The following is a 12,115-nucleotide window of genomic DNA, read 5'->3' on the forward strand; positions in this document are numbered from 1 at the left end:
CTAAAACTGTTTATCTTCTCCTTCCCAAACACCTCTACCTGTTTGTCTGTTTTGTCCAACTGCTGCATCCTCACAGACATCTACATTTTAAAATCTCTGGGGTAAGGAATGTGTCTTTACCGTGTCTAGCACAATTGGGCCCTGATTCTTGATTGGGGTTCTTATACCTTCTATAATAGAAATAAATAAAGTTTATAAAGAGTGTGTGTGTGTGTGTGTGTGTGTGTGTGTGTGTGTGTGTGTGTATATATATATATATGTATATATATATATATATACATATATATAAGCGCATTAATATCTGTTTGGTGTCATACCTATATTTGTGTGTTTTCTATATGAGGGATTATTTTGGTTAGCTAGTGCTACAGTTTGTCTGAATCTGATCATACTAAGCAGCAGATTTCCCATCACAGAGTGTTAGGCAGCGACTGATGTTAGGAGTGGCAGTTCCTGTTTTTAGAGTGGTGTACAGTTCATACAGTTGTGCAACTGAGTGCACAGATTTGCTGTTTCTTATTAATGAGTCTTGCTATACAGTAAAAGGAAAATTTGTCCCTCCCTTTGCTTCTGTGCAAGTGTAAAAGGCGTTCACCCTTCGCACCATTGGAGCTGAGGGATCCGTGGGGAAGAAGGAATAGCAGGAGAAAAAGTTCGTTTAAAAATGTTTTAAATGGAAACTTTTATAAGTTTAGAATGGTTTAGAGTTGCTATAATACAGGGGTTCTCAAACTGGGGGTCAGGATCCCTCAGGGGGTTGTGAGGTTATTACATGGGGGCTCACGGGCTGTCAACTTCCACCCCAACCCCGCTTTGCCTCCAGCATTTATAATGGTGTTAAATATATTAAAAGTGTTTATAATTTATAGGGGGGGTCCTCTCTCAGAGGCTTGTTATGTGAAAGGGGTCACCAGTAAAAAAGTTTGAGAACCACTGGTCTAACACCTATGAAGAGTAGGAAATAGTACCTTGACCCTTCTCTAGTGCTGTTCAGACAGGTGCTGATACAGTGATGGATGTTAGTTACAATGGTATATAAGGGGCTATTTCTTCAGCTAACTAAGTGGGATGGGGTGTAGATTTAGCAGTTCTGGCAGTGTTGGAAAAGACTGAGTCAGGGAAAGAGATAATGGAAAAGATGTTAACAATAGGCAAATTTAATTCAGATTAAAAATAATTAAGTGGAGCTGAACCGTATGCCAAAACTTGAACCAAATTGAATCTTTTTGAGTTTTGAATGCATTTGCACAACTTAAGCTATTTTTAATTTTTCATGAAACTCTGCATTTCCTGGTTCTGGCTAGAATTACAGTGCCCAAATGAAGTTGGAGTATTGAGGAATGTTTTTGCAAGATTTGCAGTCCAGCCAGAAACCGTAAGTACTGGAAGTCATGTGAAAATTCTTGAGAGATTTCTTGCCCAGTTCTGGAGATGTCAGAAATTTAATTGATTCAACAAGATGCATAAGCTGGTGTCGAACTCTGAGCGTGTGAGTAGCTCCATTGACTTCAAGGGGACTACTCATGGACTCACAGTTAGAGCTCGTGTTAAACACGTTTCAGTACCTTGCTGAGTCAGTCCCTTACTTCTGTGAAATATGCAAATCTGAAACATCCAAACTGAAGTGAACCCCCAAATTGTAGCTGTAAGAGATTTGTATCCTCTCTTTTCCAATAAGATGGAGTTATTGTGGATGATGCAATTAGAACTGGTAAATGTATTTTAATGTTTCTCTTTAGGAATAGTTTGTTGTTGGCTTAAGACAATCAATTAGTAACTAGCAGAGTGGTGTGGGGCTTATACAATATTTTGGGGCACTCGCACATTGATATTAATCATCAACCTACCAAGATAAGTCTTAAGGGAGATGGGGAAAGAGGCTATCGTTTGCTTGTCCTTTAGGCTATTAAGTTTATCTTCCTGCTTGGTGTTGAAGATAATAGGCCACTTTCCATTGTTCTCCTCCTTAGATTACTGACGTAGACATTTTTAGTCATCAGCATGGTTACCTTTTATGTTATTGTGGAACTCCAGTTAAGCTGTGGCTTTTTGAGTGGTAAAGTCTGCTATTCTCTCTGGGCAGCCTGGCTTCAGAAGGTTGGGGAGCATCTCCCACTGGCTTTCTCCTTATTGCCTTGTTTATCTCCCCTTTACTACCGCAGCCTCCTTCAAAATGGCTGCCTTTCCCCATCTTGGTCCCTTTCAGTATATCCACAGTGCAGCAGCCAAAATAATTTCCTCACTCACTGCTTGGACTATGTTATCCTCCTCTTCAGTTCTCACTAGTCTACCTGGGAATGAGGCACTTGTCACAGAGAGCTCTCTGGGCCAAGTGAATGTCATGGATGAGTCTGGGGGCTTTTATATAAAGCTCTTGAGTTTCCCTCTGTTAAATGAACATTACACTGTACTACACCCAGTACCAGAGCAAGCACAATCATCTTGGTTTTATGCTTAAGGCAGGTGGGTGCCTTACTGGTTCTTTCTTGTCGTATCCTGTTTGCAACACACAAGAACAGTTTGGCAAAAGAAAAATAAAACACGTTATGAAAACATTTAAGTCATCTTTGTTCCAAAATGAAACAATTTTTTGTTTCCTTGAAATTTTTCACAACATATTTTTTGAAAAACTCAAAAATTTCCCTCCCCTTTTTCCCCACCCCACTTCACTTTTTTCTTTGTCTCAAAGAATGCAGTAGAATGGATGATATCTAGGGTTTGTTTTGTTTGGCGTTTTTCACTTTTTCATTTTCAAGTTTCTTTTTGGCCTCGCTATAAGTTTAACACATTTGAGGACGTTTTCAGCAGTTACGGAGTGGCAAAAACTAAAAAAATCCCTCCAGCATCCTCCATCCCAGCACCCAACCAACCGAATCATGGACATTGTTCATTCTGTTGCATTCCATGGCAAAAAGGGAGAAAGAGGGGAGAAAACCATAAAAACGGACAACCAACTTTTTGAAACTTTGAAATAGCAAAATTTAGAAATGTTTGGTTTTGATGAAAACATTGAAAATTTTAAGAAAGCTTTTTCTGAAAATTTCCCATTTTAAAAAACAATTTTTGTCAACAAAAAAAAGTTTCAAATAAAATTTTTTGACCATCTCTAGAGCACAAACTACATCCGAGCTCTGGCTGTGACAGCCATAACAAGTCAGCTTTTGTAGCTATGTCTGTCCATCCCATTGCTGCTCCTCCTGACCTCCTGCCTTGCTACAGTATCAGGAGTCACCTGCCATCTGACTGTATTCTATGGGTCCCAATATTTTGCAGACTCGCTCGAAGAATCCTGGCACTTCACTTACCAACTCCTGAAAATGTGGCTTGTAGATAAGATACTCTTTCTTTATATTGTGGCAAAGCTCTGACCTTGCCCCCGTGGGTCCTGCACTTCTAGGTGGTATATGCTAGCCTCAGTGGCTCACTGTGACCCTTCATGTAGCCCTTCTCTCTCTAGGGCCAGGGTTAGAGTCTACTGAGCCCTTTTCATCATAAGCCAGCAAGGAGGCTGGTGAGAGAATTCCCACAGTCTCTGTTGTCCCTAGGGGCTTGTTTTAGAACAGTTTAGCCCCCTGTCCTGACAGGGGCCTGACTTCCCCTCCCAGGAAGTGTTCCTGTAGTGGTGGGTTGGGGGGAACTCGGGCCCACCCTCTACTCCCAGTTCCGGCCCAGGGACCCTAATGGTAGCAGCTGTTGGCAGCCAACCTTTCACTGCCAGAGTTGCTACATTTCCCTGGGCCACTTCCCTACAGCTGTCCTGCTTCTCCCTTCTTCACCCTTACCTTAGGGCTCCCTTATCAATAACTTGAGGGTGTCTTCATTAACCAGCCCTTCAGCCACACTTCCTCTCCTCTGTCTGACTGAAGTGAGCCCTTTTTATAGTATCAGCGGGGCCTTAATTAGAGTCAGGTGGTCACATTAGCTTAATGGCCTCACCTGACTCTTTGCAGGTTAATTGGAGTCAGGTGTTCTCATTAGCCTGGAGCAGCCCCTGCTCTGGTCAATCAGGGAACAGAAAACTATTAATCCAGTGGCCAGTACATCTGCCTTCTGCTATTCTGCTGTACCCAACTGGCCTGGGTTTATCACAATAGCCAGAGGATGTTGTACCTTACCAGGGTTGTGTACTCAAGCTGTCTTAAGGAAGATGGCTACAGGGAAAAGAGCAGATGAGAAGAACACGTTGGAAAGTGTTTACCAATAAACACCAAAGAAAAGCTGAGACTGATCATCACCTCTGAGTATGACTAAGTATCTCACAAGAAAATGACCCTTCTTTGAATAGGAGGCAGCAACTGCTACTCCTTCTCCCTATGCATTTCTAAATTTCCTGGAGGGAAGCTCCCATCTTCAGCAGCCCTTAGCTCCCCTCCTCCCCTTTTGGACAGAAAACAATTGATCCTTTATTTTTTTATTATTAAGAGGGTTAATGGCCACCAAATTTCTATGCTGAACCCTGAAGATTCCAGTTTCCTTCCATCCCTGATTCCCAATTAGTTATTTCATGGGACAAACACAAAGAAAATATTTACTCTTCCATGGGCTCTTCCACGGGGGCGTTACTGTCTCCTCCCATGACACCCACTGGACATGCCCCAGAGTTGAAGAACACACAAGCCAAGCAGGAATCAGTGCAAATCATAGAATCATACAAGATTAGGGTTGGAAGAGACCTCAGGAGGTCGTTATCCTTTCCAGTTACCTTTGAAATTATACAGATGTATTGGGTTTATAACCACACACTGAGAGTAGTGCTTTGGAAAGTCCGTAGGCTTAGTGGTGGTGGTGTTGTGTTGTTGCTTTTAGAAGGATTTATATATTTTAAATCAACCTCTGGGCATGGGACTGTATTTGCCTAAGACATTTAAAAAAAATCAGTAATTTAAAAAATATATATAAAGATTTAAAATGTACCATTATATTTTCAGTGCTGAAAAGATGGAACCGAATTCTGCTCTCAGATACTCCAGGGTAAATCTGGAGTAACTCCTCATGGAAAGGAGAATTCAGCCCAGGCAGTTACTGTGCAAGTCAATGTGTCTGACCTTCCCTATGTTGTCCTACCAATGACCCCTTTCGTAATCAGGCAGAAATCATGCTCCTTAAGAGTGGGAGGTAATGCTGCTTCCATGCTGGCCTATTCCTGGGCCTCTACTATACAGACATTGCCAACAGTAACAAATTGCTCTGAGTTATGTGCCGTAGTTTAGTGATGTGGACTAGTTATTTATTAGAGACAGAGCTGGGACACTAGCAAAGGGAGAAAGTGGGAGTCAAAAATCCAAGGGAAGTGAAGCTGCATTGCCTAGAAGGTGGCCTGTGCAAATAACGTTCTGTTTCCCTCATCTTCTGAATCGTACAATATCGCATTTAAAAGTGAACCGTGTGCAACATGTTAAAAGCAAACAACAAAAAATAAAGGAAACTCCCCCTCGAGGGCTGTGGTTAAAGGGGAAAGTTAGTCCAGTGTTGGACTCGACTGCACTTCCAGAGGTGACAGATCACTGCTTGATTGTTTCTTAACCCGCACAGCTTCTTAGCTATAAACACAGACTCTGATACTGATTGTAGAACTAAAGGATATCTTTAAGAGGTATGATAAAAATAAACAACATCTTTCCATAAATGTAAAGGAGGTTCCTGTGGACCAGATCCTCTGTTGGTGTAAACTGGCATAGCTCAACTGAAATCAATGGAACTCTGCTGAGCTGCACAGCTGAGGAACTAGCCCTGTGTATTTATTTGGATACATGTGCTTGAAAGAAGAAAATACTTCTTTAATGCAGTGAGTCTATAAAGTGATTTTGGGGGGGAATTATTTATAGTTCCCCTCTTTTGATATCTAGTTCACTGTGACATGTTAACATGCAACAGTAATGTCAATAGCTAGCCAGCCAAGTAACATTCACTGTCATTCATGTCATTCAGTTAAAATTTGCCTGAGCAAGGTCTAATATGCCTTGCTCCTTGTTTTGTATTGAAAACCATCACTCGTACAATTTCCGTACTATTTTATCAGTCTGGAATAGAGCTGTGTACATAATCGATTTTTCCATTCATCCTGAACTAAAGCTGATCTTAAAAAAAAAAAAAAATTGGTGAATTGAAAAAGTTGGAAAAATGTTTTGGGTCCAACTAAATGTTTTGGGCATTTTTAACTTTTTTAGTTAAAGCAAAGGAAATGAAGGCTCTCGATTCACAAAACAGAGGCGATATTGGTTGGTTGGTGCATCTCTTATACTTAGTAGTCCTGTGGATAGGACACCATGTGGGAGGGGGGAAGCTCGGTTCCAGGCCCTGCTCCAATTAATATTTAAGTATTTATACAACATGGAACAGGAGATATTGTGGTCAACCCCTTAACCCATAAGAATAACCTATAGCCTTGTGATGAGGGCACTCATTAGCAATGGGCAGATCTGGATTCAAGTTGAAAGTGGGGATTTTGACCTGGATCTCCCTCCTCCCAGTCAATTCCATTAATTACTAAGTTATTGGGTCTAAGGGCAGGGGAGCGGCACCTCAGTTTGTGTATAGTGCCTAAGTCCCCTTGTGAGTCTAGCTAAAAAAAAAATCAAAGTTTCATTCTCATAATGTCAAAACAAAATTTTTTATTGTTTCATTTTGTCTGAAACAATTCAGCCAAATCAACACAAGTTCACAAGATGTTTCAGTCTACCTGAATCTGCATTTTGCAGCAAAAAGGGTTTCATCTGAAAAACTTCGACCAGTTGTAATCTGAACTTGTCATGGCTGATTTTGTCAAAATTTTTCAAAATGTTGAATTGCTTATATTTTTTTTCTCCCCCCCCCCCCCCCCTTTCCCTTTTTCCTTTGTTCCTTTTTGCTATTGAATGTAATAAAATGAATGCTCTCTAGGTTTCCCCCAGTTTTTCTTTTTTCTTTTTTTTTTTTTTGTGCCACTTTGTAAATTTTCAAAACTTCTGTAACTTTGGAAAGTTACAGAGTGGCAAAAGGAAAAATGAAACAGACAGACAGACCTTGGATGTTGCACTCTGCGGCAAAAAGGGGAAGGCGGGAGAAAAATGAAATTTCAAAATGTTTTGCAAGAATTTCAAAAAAATAAATAATTGTTCCCCTGTGAATCCTGCAAAACAGAAACAACTTTGAAATGTCAGAGTTCTGTGACATTGTGTTTCCATTTTTCTATCCACTCTAACAATGGATGGGATGCTCATTCAGAGCTTCCCCCGTGGGCCTATGGTGAACAGTTTAGGGGACACAGGGAGATTCCATTCAGATGGGATGGACATTGAATATATCCTTCAAAAAAACAACAAGAAGGCCAGCCTTCCCACTGAACCACAAAAGGCCAATTAACGTTGGGATGAAATAAAGGAATTTAATTTTTCCTTCATTCTTACTGCAAACACAGACAACCTTCCTCCCTTATGAGGTAACTTAATATTCACATTATGCTTTATGGGATATCCTTTATTTACCTAATGCTTTCCTGTCCAGTCTTTTCAGGCTATGAATCTTGTATATTTTATATACACAAAGGTGACTTTTCCTTCCTTTAATGACCGTGGCTTATCAGTGTAGGCAACCGATACTGGACTCATAAATATGTCACTCTCAGTTTAGTCGCAGCCCTTCTACTTCATAAGAATATTCCTTAGTGCTCCCCCCGCCCCTCCCCCCACTGCATCACCACAGTCCACTCATCCCCTTGATTTTGTTGGACTCTCCACTGATTGATATAAACAAATCACCAATTTAAACTACCGGCAAAAATCATTGTAACAGGAGCACACAGAAAATATAATACAAGGTTGGTGGAGCCAGTGCCTTCCGATTCCAATTAAATATTTCCTGTAAGTCTGTGCCAATTGTGCATCTTGTAAGAACATTTGAAAGCAGGAGTTTGAACTCCAAGGGACCCTCTTGCCTCAAAACCTGTTTCCTGTTTAACAAGATTTAACAAGTAGAACCAAACATGCGCAATCAGCAACAAAAGTCATTGTGAGCAGCTCTGATGTGCGAAGGTGCAGTGTTTCCTCCCTGCTACATATGCCCTCTCTACCGGCTCTGGAGTTGGCTTGGATGATGCAGTCCCCCTATAACATCCTATGGTGCAGGTTTCTCATGGACGAGGCTCAGGCATTTTTGCTGGTGTAGATCTAAGGAAGCAGTGCAAAATTAGTTTGTCTAAATGGGTTAAAGCTTCTTGGCCAAATGACTTCTTAAATGCTTTTATGTTCCTGATTTATTTATCTATCTGGTATTGTTCCCTGGAAAGTTGTGTGAAATTTAGTAAAAGATCATTTTCACAGAATATCCGGTAGAGTACGTTTAATATCTGCTTTCTGAGGCAAGGTAGCTTGTAGTGTTTGCGGTACTTGAGTATAAGTTTATCCCTTCAACTGGAGACAGAGCCGCAGTGTTTAGCAGATTGCGTTGAAATTTGGACACGGTTTCTGGCTGGGGAAGGGGAGTAGACGGGGAAGGTGGGAATTAAAGCTCCTCAGTTCAATTAACTTAGGCTAGATCCTACTTTTTTGCAAGGCTCTGTGGCTACTGCTGCCACACACCTGGTATACAGATGGTCTGTGGTCCCGTAGCTGCTGCTCCTCCTCCCATAGCTGAGCCCTCTGCTCCTCTCTGCTTCCCCTTGCCCCTAAAAGGAGCAGGCAGAGGCCTCTGAAGGAGGGAGCCTGGCTGTCCAAGAGCCAATGGTTATTTCTGAGGAGGGAAGGGTTGAGGGACCAATGGGGAATGTTTCATTTTCCAGAGGAGCAGAGTGGTGGAGACAAGAAGGAGAAGCCGGAGGGAACGAGTGGGCTCAGGCTGCGATATGAGCAGGGCTGGGAGTGGAACCCAACTTCCACTTCGAAATCCTAGAGGCAGAAAAGGTCCATTTCTAAATGGTGAACATGATTGGATCCAAAACTGAGAAGATGGACCCTAGCAACCCCAAAGTTCAAGAATTCCAGTTCAGGTCCATCTCTAATCAGAGTGAATATTTACTGAGTGGTGAGATTATACGCATTATGGTACAGAACACTGAGGAGACATTGCCTGTTCCCCAAGCAGCTTACGGTCTATGAAATGGTAAGGAATTAATCATATATATATTTATAATTGCTGCATGTGTGTTCTATGTATGCATAATGTATGTTATTTAGATTGTAAGCTCTTGAAGCTTTCTTCCCATGCATTTGTCCAGCACCTAGCACATTGGGACCATCATTTAGGTTGCATACTCTACGTGCTACTGTAATAATAATAATCCTACTGGTCTAATACCAATGATAATGAAATTCACATTGCTTTTTCCTCAAAAATGCTTATGTGACCAAGTCTCTAAAATACATTCTACACCGGGCAGTCCCCTGGTTCTAGAGTTATATCCATTGATGACCTTTGTCATAACTATTGTGCTAGGGAATTAGGTATGGTGAAAACAGTGCTCTACATGTTCCTATGCCATTCTCTTTGACATCCTCCTTGGTGTCATTGATCGTGCCAATGGGGAATTTTCAAGTTCAGGTTTTAAAACGAGGTTTGTTTATTGAGATCATGAATTCTGCCATTATGATTGGCTGTTAGAGAAAAAAGAGCTACAAATTTGATAAGGGTTCTTGGGAAAAAAAGTTTTATCTGGACCACTCCTAGTTTCAGAGCTATCATCAGGTGAGGTACCTAACTGGGGTCTTTCTGTAAAGAAGTCCCTCAATCTGCTAAACTTCCTAGGTCAGGCCTCTTCAGTTGACACAATCTACCACTATTTGATGACTATTGTGTTGTTACCACTTCTGGTAGGTTTTGAGAAATAGAAAGCAGGGTAATGAGCACTCAAATTCCATAGTTCTGCCATCTGGGAAAACATCAGGAGGTCTTCACTCAGTTTTTAGACCCAATAAAGTATCTATAATATAGTTATAATGACTTATTCTTGGTGGGACTCTCAATTTCAGATAAGTTCTAGAGCTATAATTCTGAACTCAGTAGATGAAGTGAGATTGTGCTGGACTGCCTGTTGTTGTTGTTAGTAGTAGTAGTAGTATTGTGGTAGCATCTACCAGGTACAATCAGGATTGGGTCCCTGTTGTGCTAAGCACTTTACCACATGTATCATTATAAATGACACTCCTTGCTCCAAAGAACTTCCAGTCTCACTAGATTCTTCAGGATGATGTTATTATTGGGAATTAGCACAACCCCTATCACAACACTGATCATATTTTTGTATATCAAGAAACCTGTCCCCATGTTTTAAACTTTCCTCATGAAAATGCATTATTCTGACAAAGTGGAAATCCTGTGATATCTCTGGTTTTTGACTGAAGAATCTGTGTGTGTATGACTTTTCCTGATAAATTAGGTATCTTTGGCTGACTGTGGTCTGCCTTGCTTAATTGATAAGCACAGCAATGTCTTCCCTTTTATGATTCAATCTGCTCATATTTGCCACATTCCAATCTCATATTTGTCTTATTTCATATTACCTGGGACATATCATCTTACCTAATTTATGTAAACTGAAAGAAAACTGCTACAAAATTTAAACAATAAAAAAGATGACAGCTGATATAGCCAGGCACTGTTGTCGTGAGAACAGATTCCTGAGAGCCTATAAATATCCTCTGTATACTGCCAGTCATGGAAAACATAGAAGACGGCCGCCCTACTGGAATAGATTATTTACATTACCTCACATCTGTCATCAGTCCAGAGTATTCTTTGTGTGTGCATGCAGCATGAGATTAGAGAGGCTGCTGCCAGAAGAGAAACACAGACAAGATTTGTGGCAGCATTTGTTTAGGTGGTTGACTAGTCAATAGCACTAGTGTTTGGTTTATCAGCAGGTCCAGTTAATTCACTGTAACTTAGGCCTTTTCTTGATGCACTTGTTAGCTTGCCATGTTGTAGTTTGGGCTCCCCACTAAGCAAAAATGTGGGCAGCTAACATGGCTTCAAAATGTATTAGCCTGCAACTTAACAGGGCTTTTCAATCATGTTGAGCTAACTTGGTGGTGCTAATGTAAATGCACCCTTTTTGCCCATCAAGGCAAGGCTTGAAGTTTAGAAAACCTACCCTGCCAAGCAACTGTTTACATAGCATCTCTGGGAACTGCTACAAAAATGCGAAAATACAGATCCCAAGCCTGCTGCCACTGAAGTTAATAGCAAAACTCTCATTCACTTGAATGAGGTAAGGCTTAGTCTCATTGGCCAAGAGTTTCAAAATTGACTAGCTATCTTGGGTGTCTCAAGTTTTGCAGTGCTCGACTTAAGACAACTTTAAGAAACATCATTTTCAGAAAGTGTTGAACACCTAAAGTTGCCTTAAGTTGAGTACCCAAAAATTGAGGTACCAGAAACCACTAGTCCCTTTTGAAACTCTTGGCCATTTAAGATGCTCTGAGGCCTACAGGCATCGAGGCCAAAATTTTCAAAGCTCTGTGCCTAAAGTTAGGCTCCTGAATCTATATTTAGCCACCAAATAAAAGTGGCCTAATTTTCAGAGCATGTGCAGCTCCCATTGGCTCCGACCATGCTTAAAAGTGACATTCTAGCTTCCAGTTTGTTAGTAATGATGCAGGTTCACAGTTTAATATTGTGTACTAACATCAAACAGCATAAGCTCCTTTGGGGGAGGGGGTCTTTTCTCCAGTCAGTGTGCGTGCATAATTCTCCTTAGGCACTGAAGGGAGGAGAAGCTAAGGGATCTAAATAGAGCTACTAAATTTTAAATTCAAGACATAGAACTTCCTCCCCTCTCCCTCCATACACAAACATCAGAATGGTATCTGGCTCCAGATGAGACCGTAGATTAACTTGAGCTAGCAATTTGGGAATCTTCTGGGCTCAGGATTAGATGACCTGGATAGAAATGGGAGAGGGAGAAGGTTTCCTCTTTGGCAGGGTGGATGTGGGATTGTGTTTACCACATTGGCTCTGACCTTTAACATCAAAAGCTGAGACCTGATTAACACTATGTACAGGGAGAGAGAGAGATTTTTTTGCTTACCAGCCTGTGAAAAGGAGAATTTGTTTAATTCTAAACTGTTTGCTTTATCATCCTACAATAAGACCAAAATGACATTTCCAACCTGGACTTTGTGCACTGTTTTATTGACTTCCCCAG

General features: G+C 41.0%; 1 long non-coding RNA gene across 1 annotated transcript in view; it reads right to left on the bottom strand.

Moving 5' to 3' along the window:
- Positions 1-306: 306 nt before the first annotated feature.
- LOC101942429 (uncharacterized) overlaps positions 307-12,115 on the bottom strand; it is a 49,301-nt gene continuing 37,492 nt past the window's right edge. Inside the window, exon 4 of the long non-coding RNA XR_006175527.2 lies at positions 307-8,144. This is a non-coding gene — a long non-coding RNA (uncharacterized LOC101942429). The remainder of the gene's footprint in view (positions 8,145-12,115) is intronic.

This window comes from Chrysemys picta, chromosome 2, assembly GCF_011386835.1.
Source record: "Chrysemys picta bellii isolate R12L10 chromosome 2, ASM1138683v2, whole genome shotgun sequence".
Lineage (NCBI taxonomy): Eukaryota > Metazoa > Chordata > Testudines > Emydidae > Chrysemys > Chrysemys picta.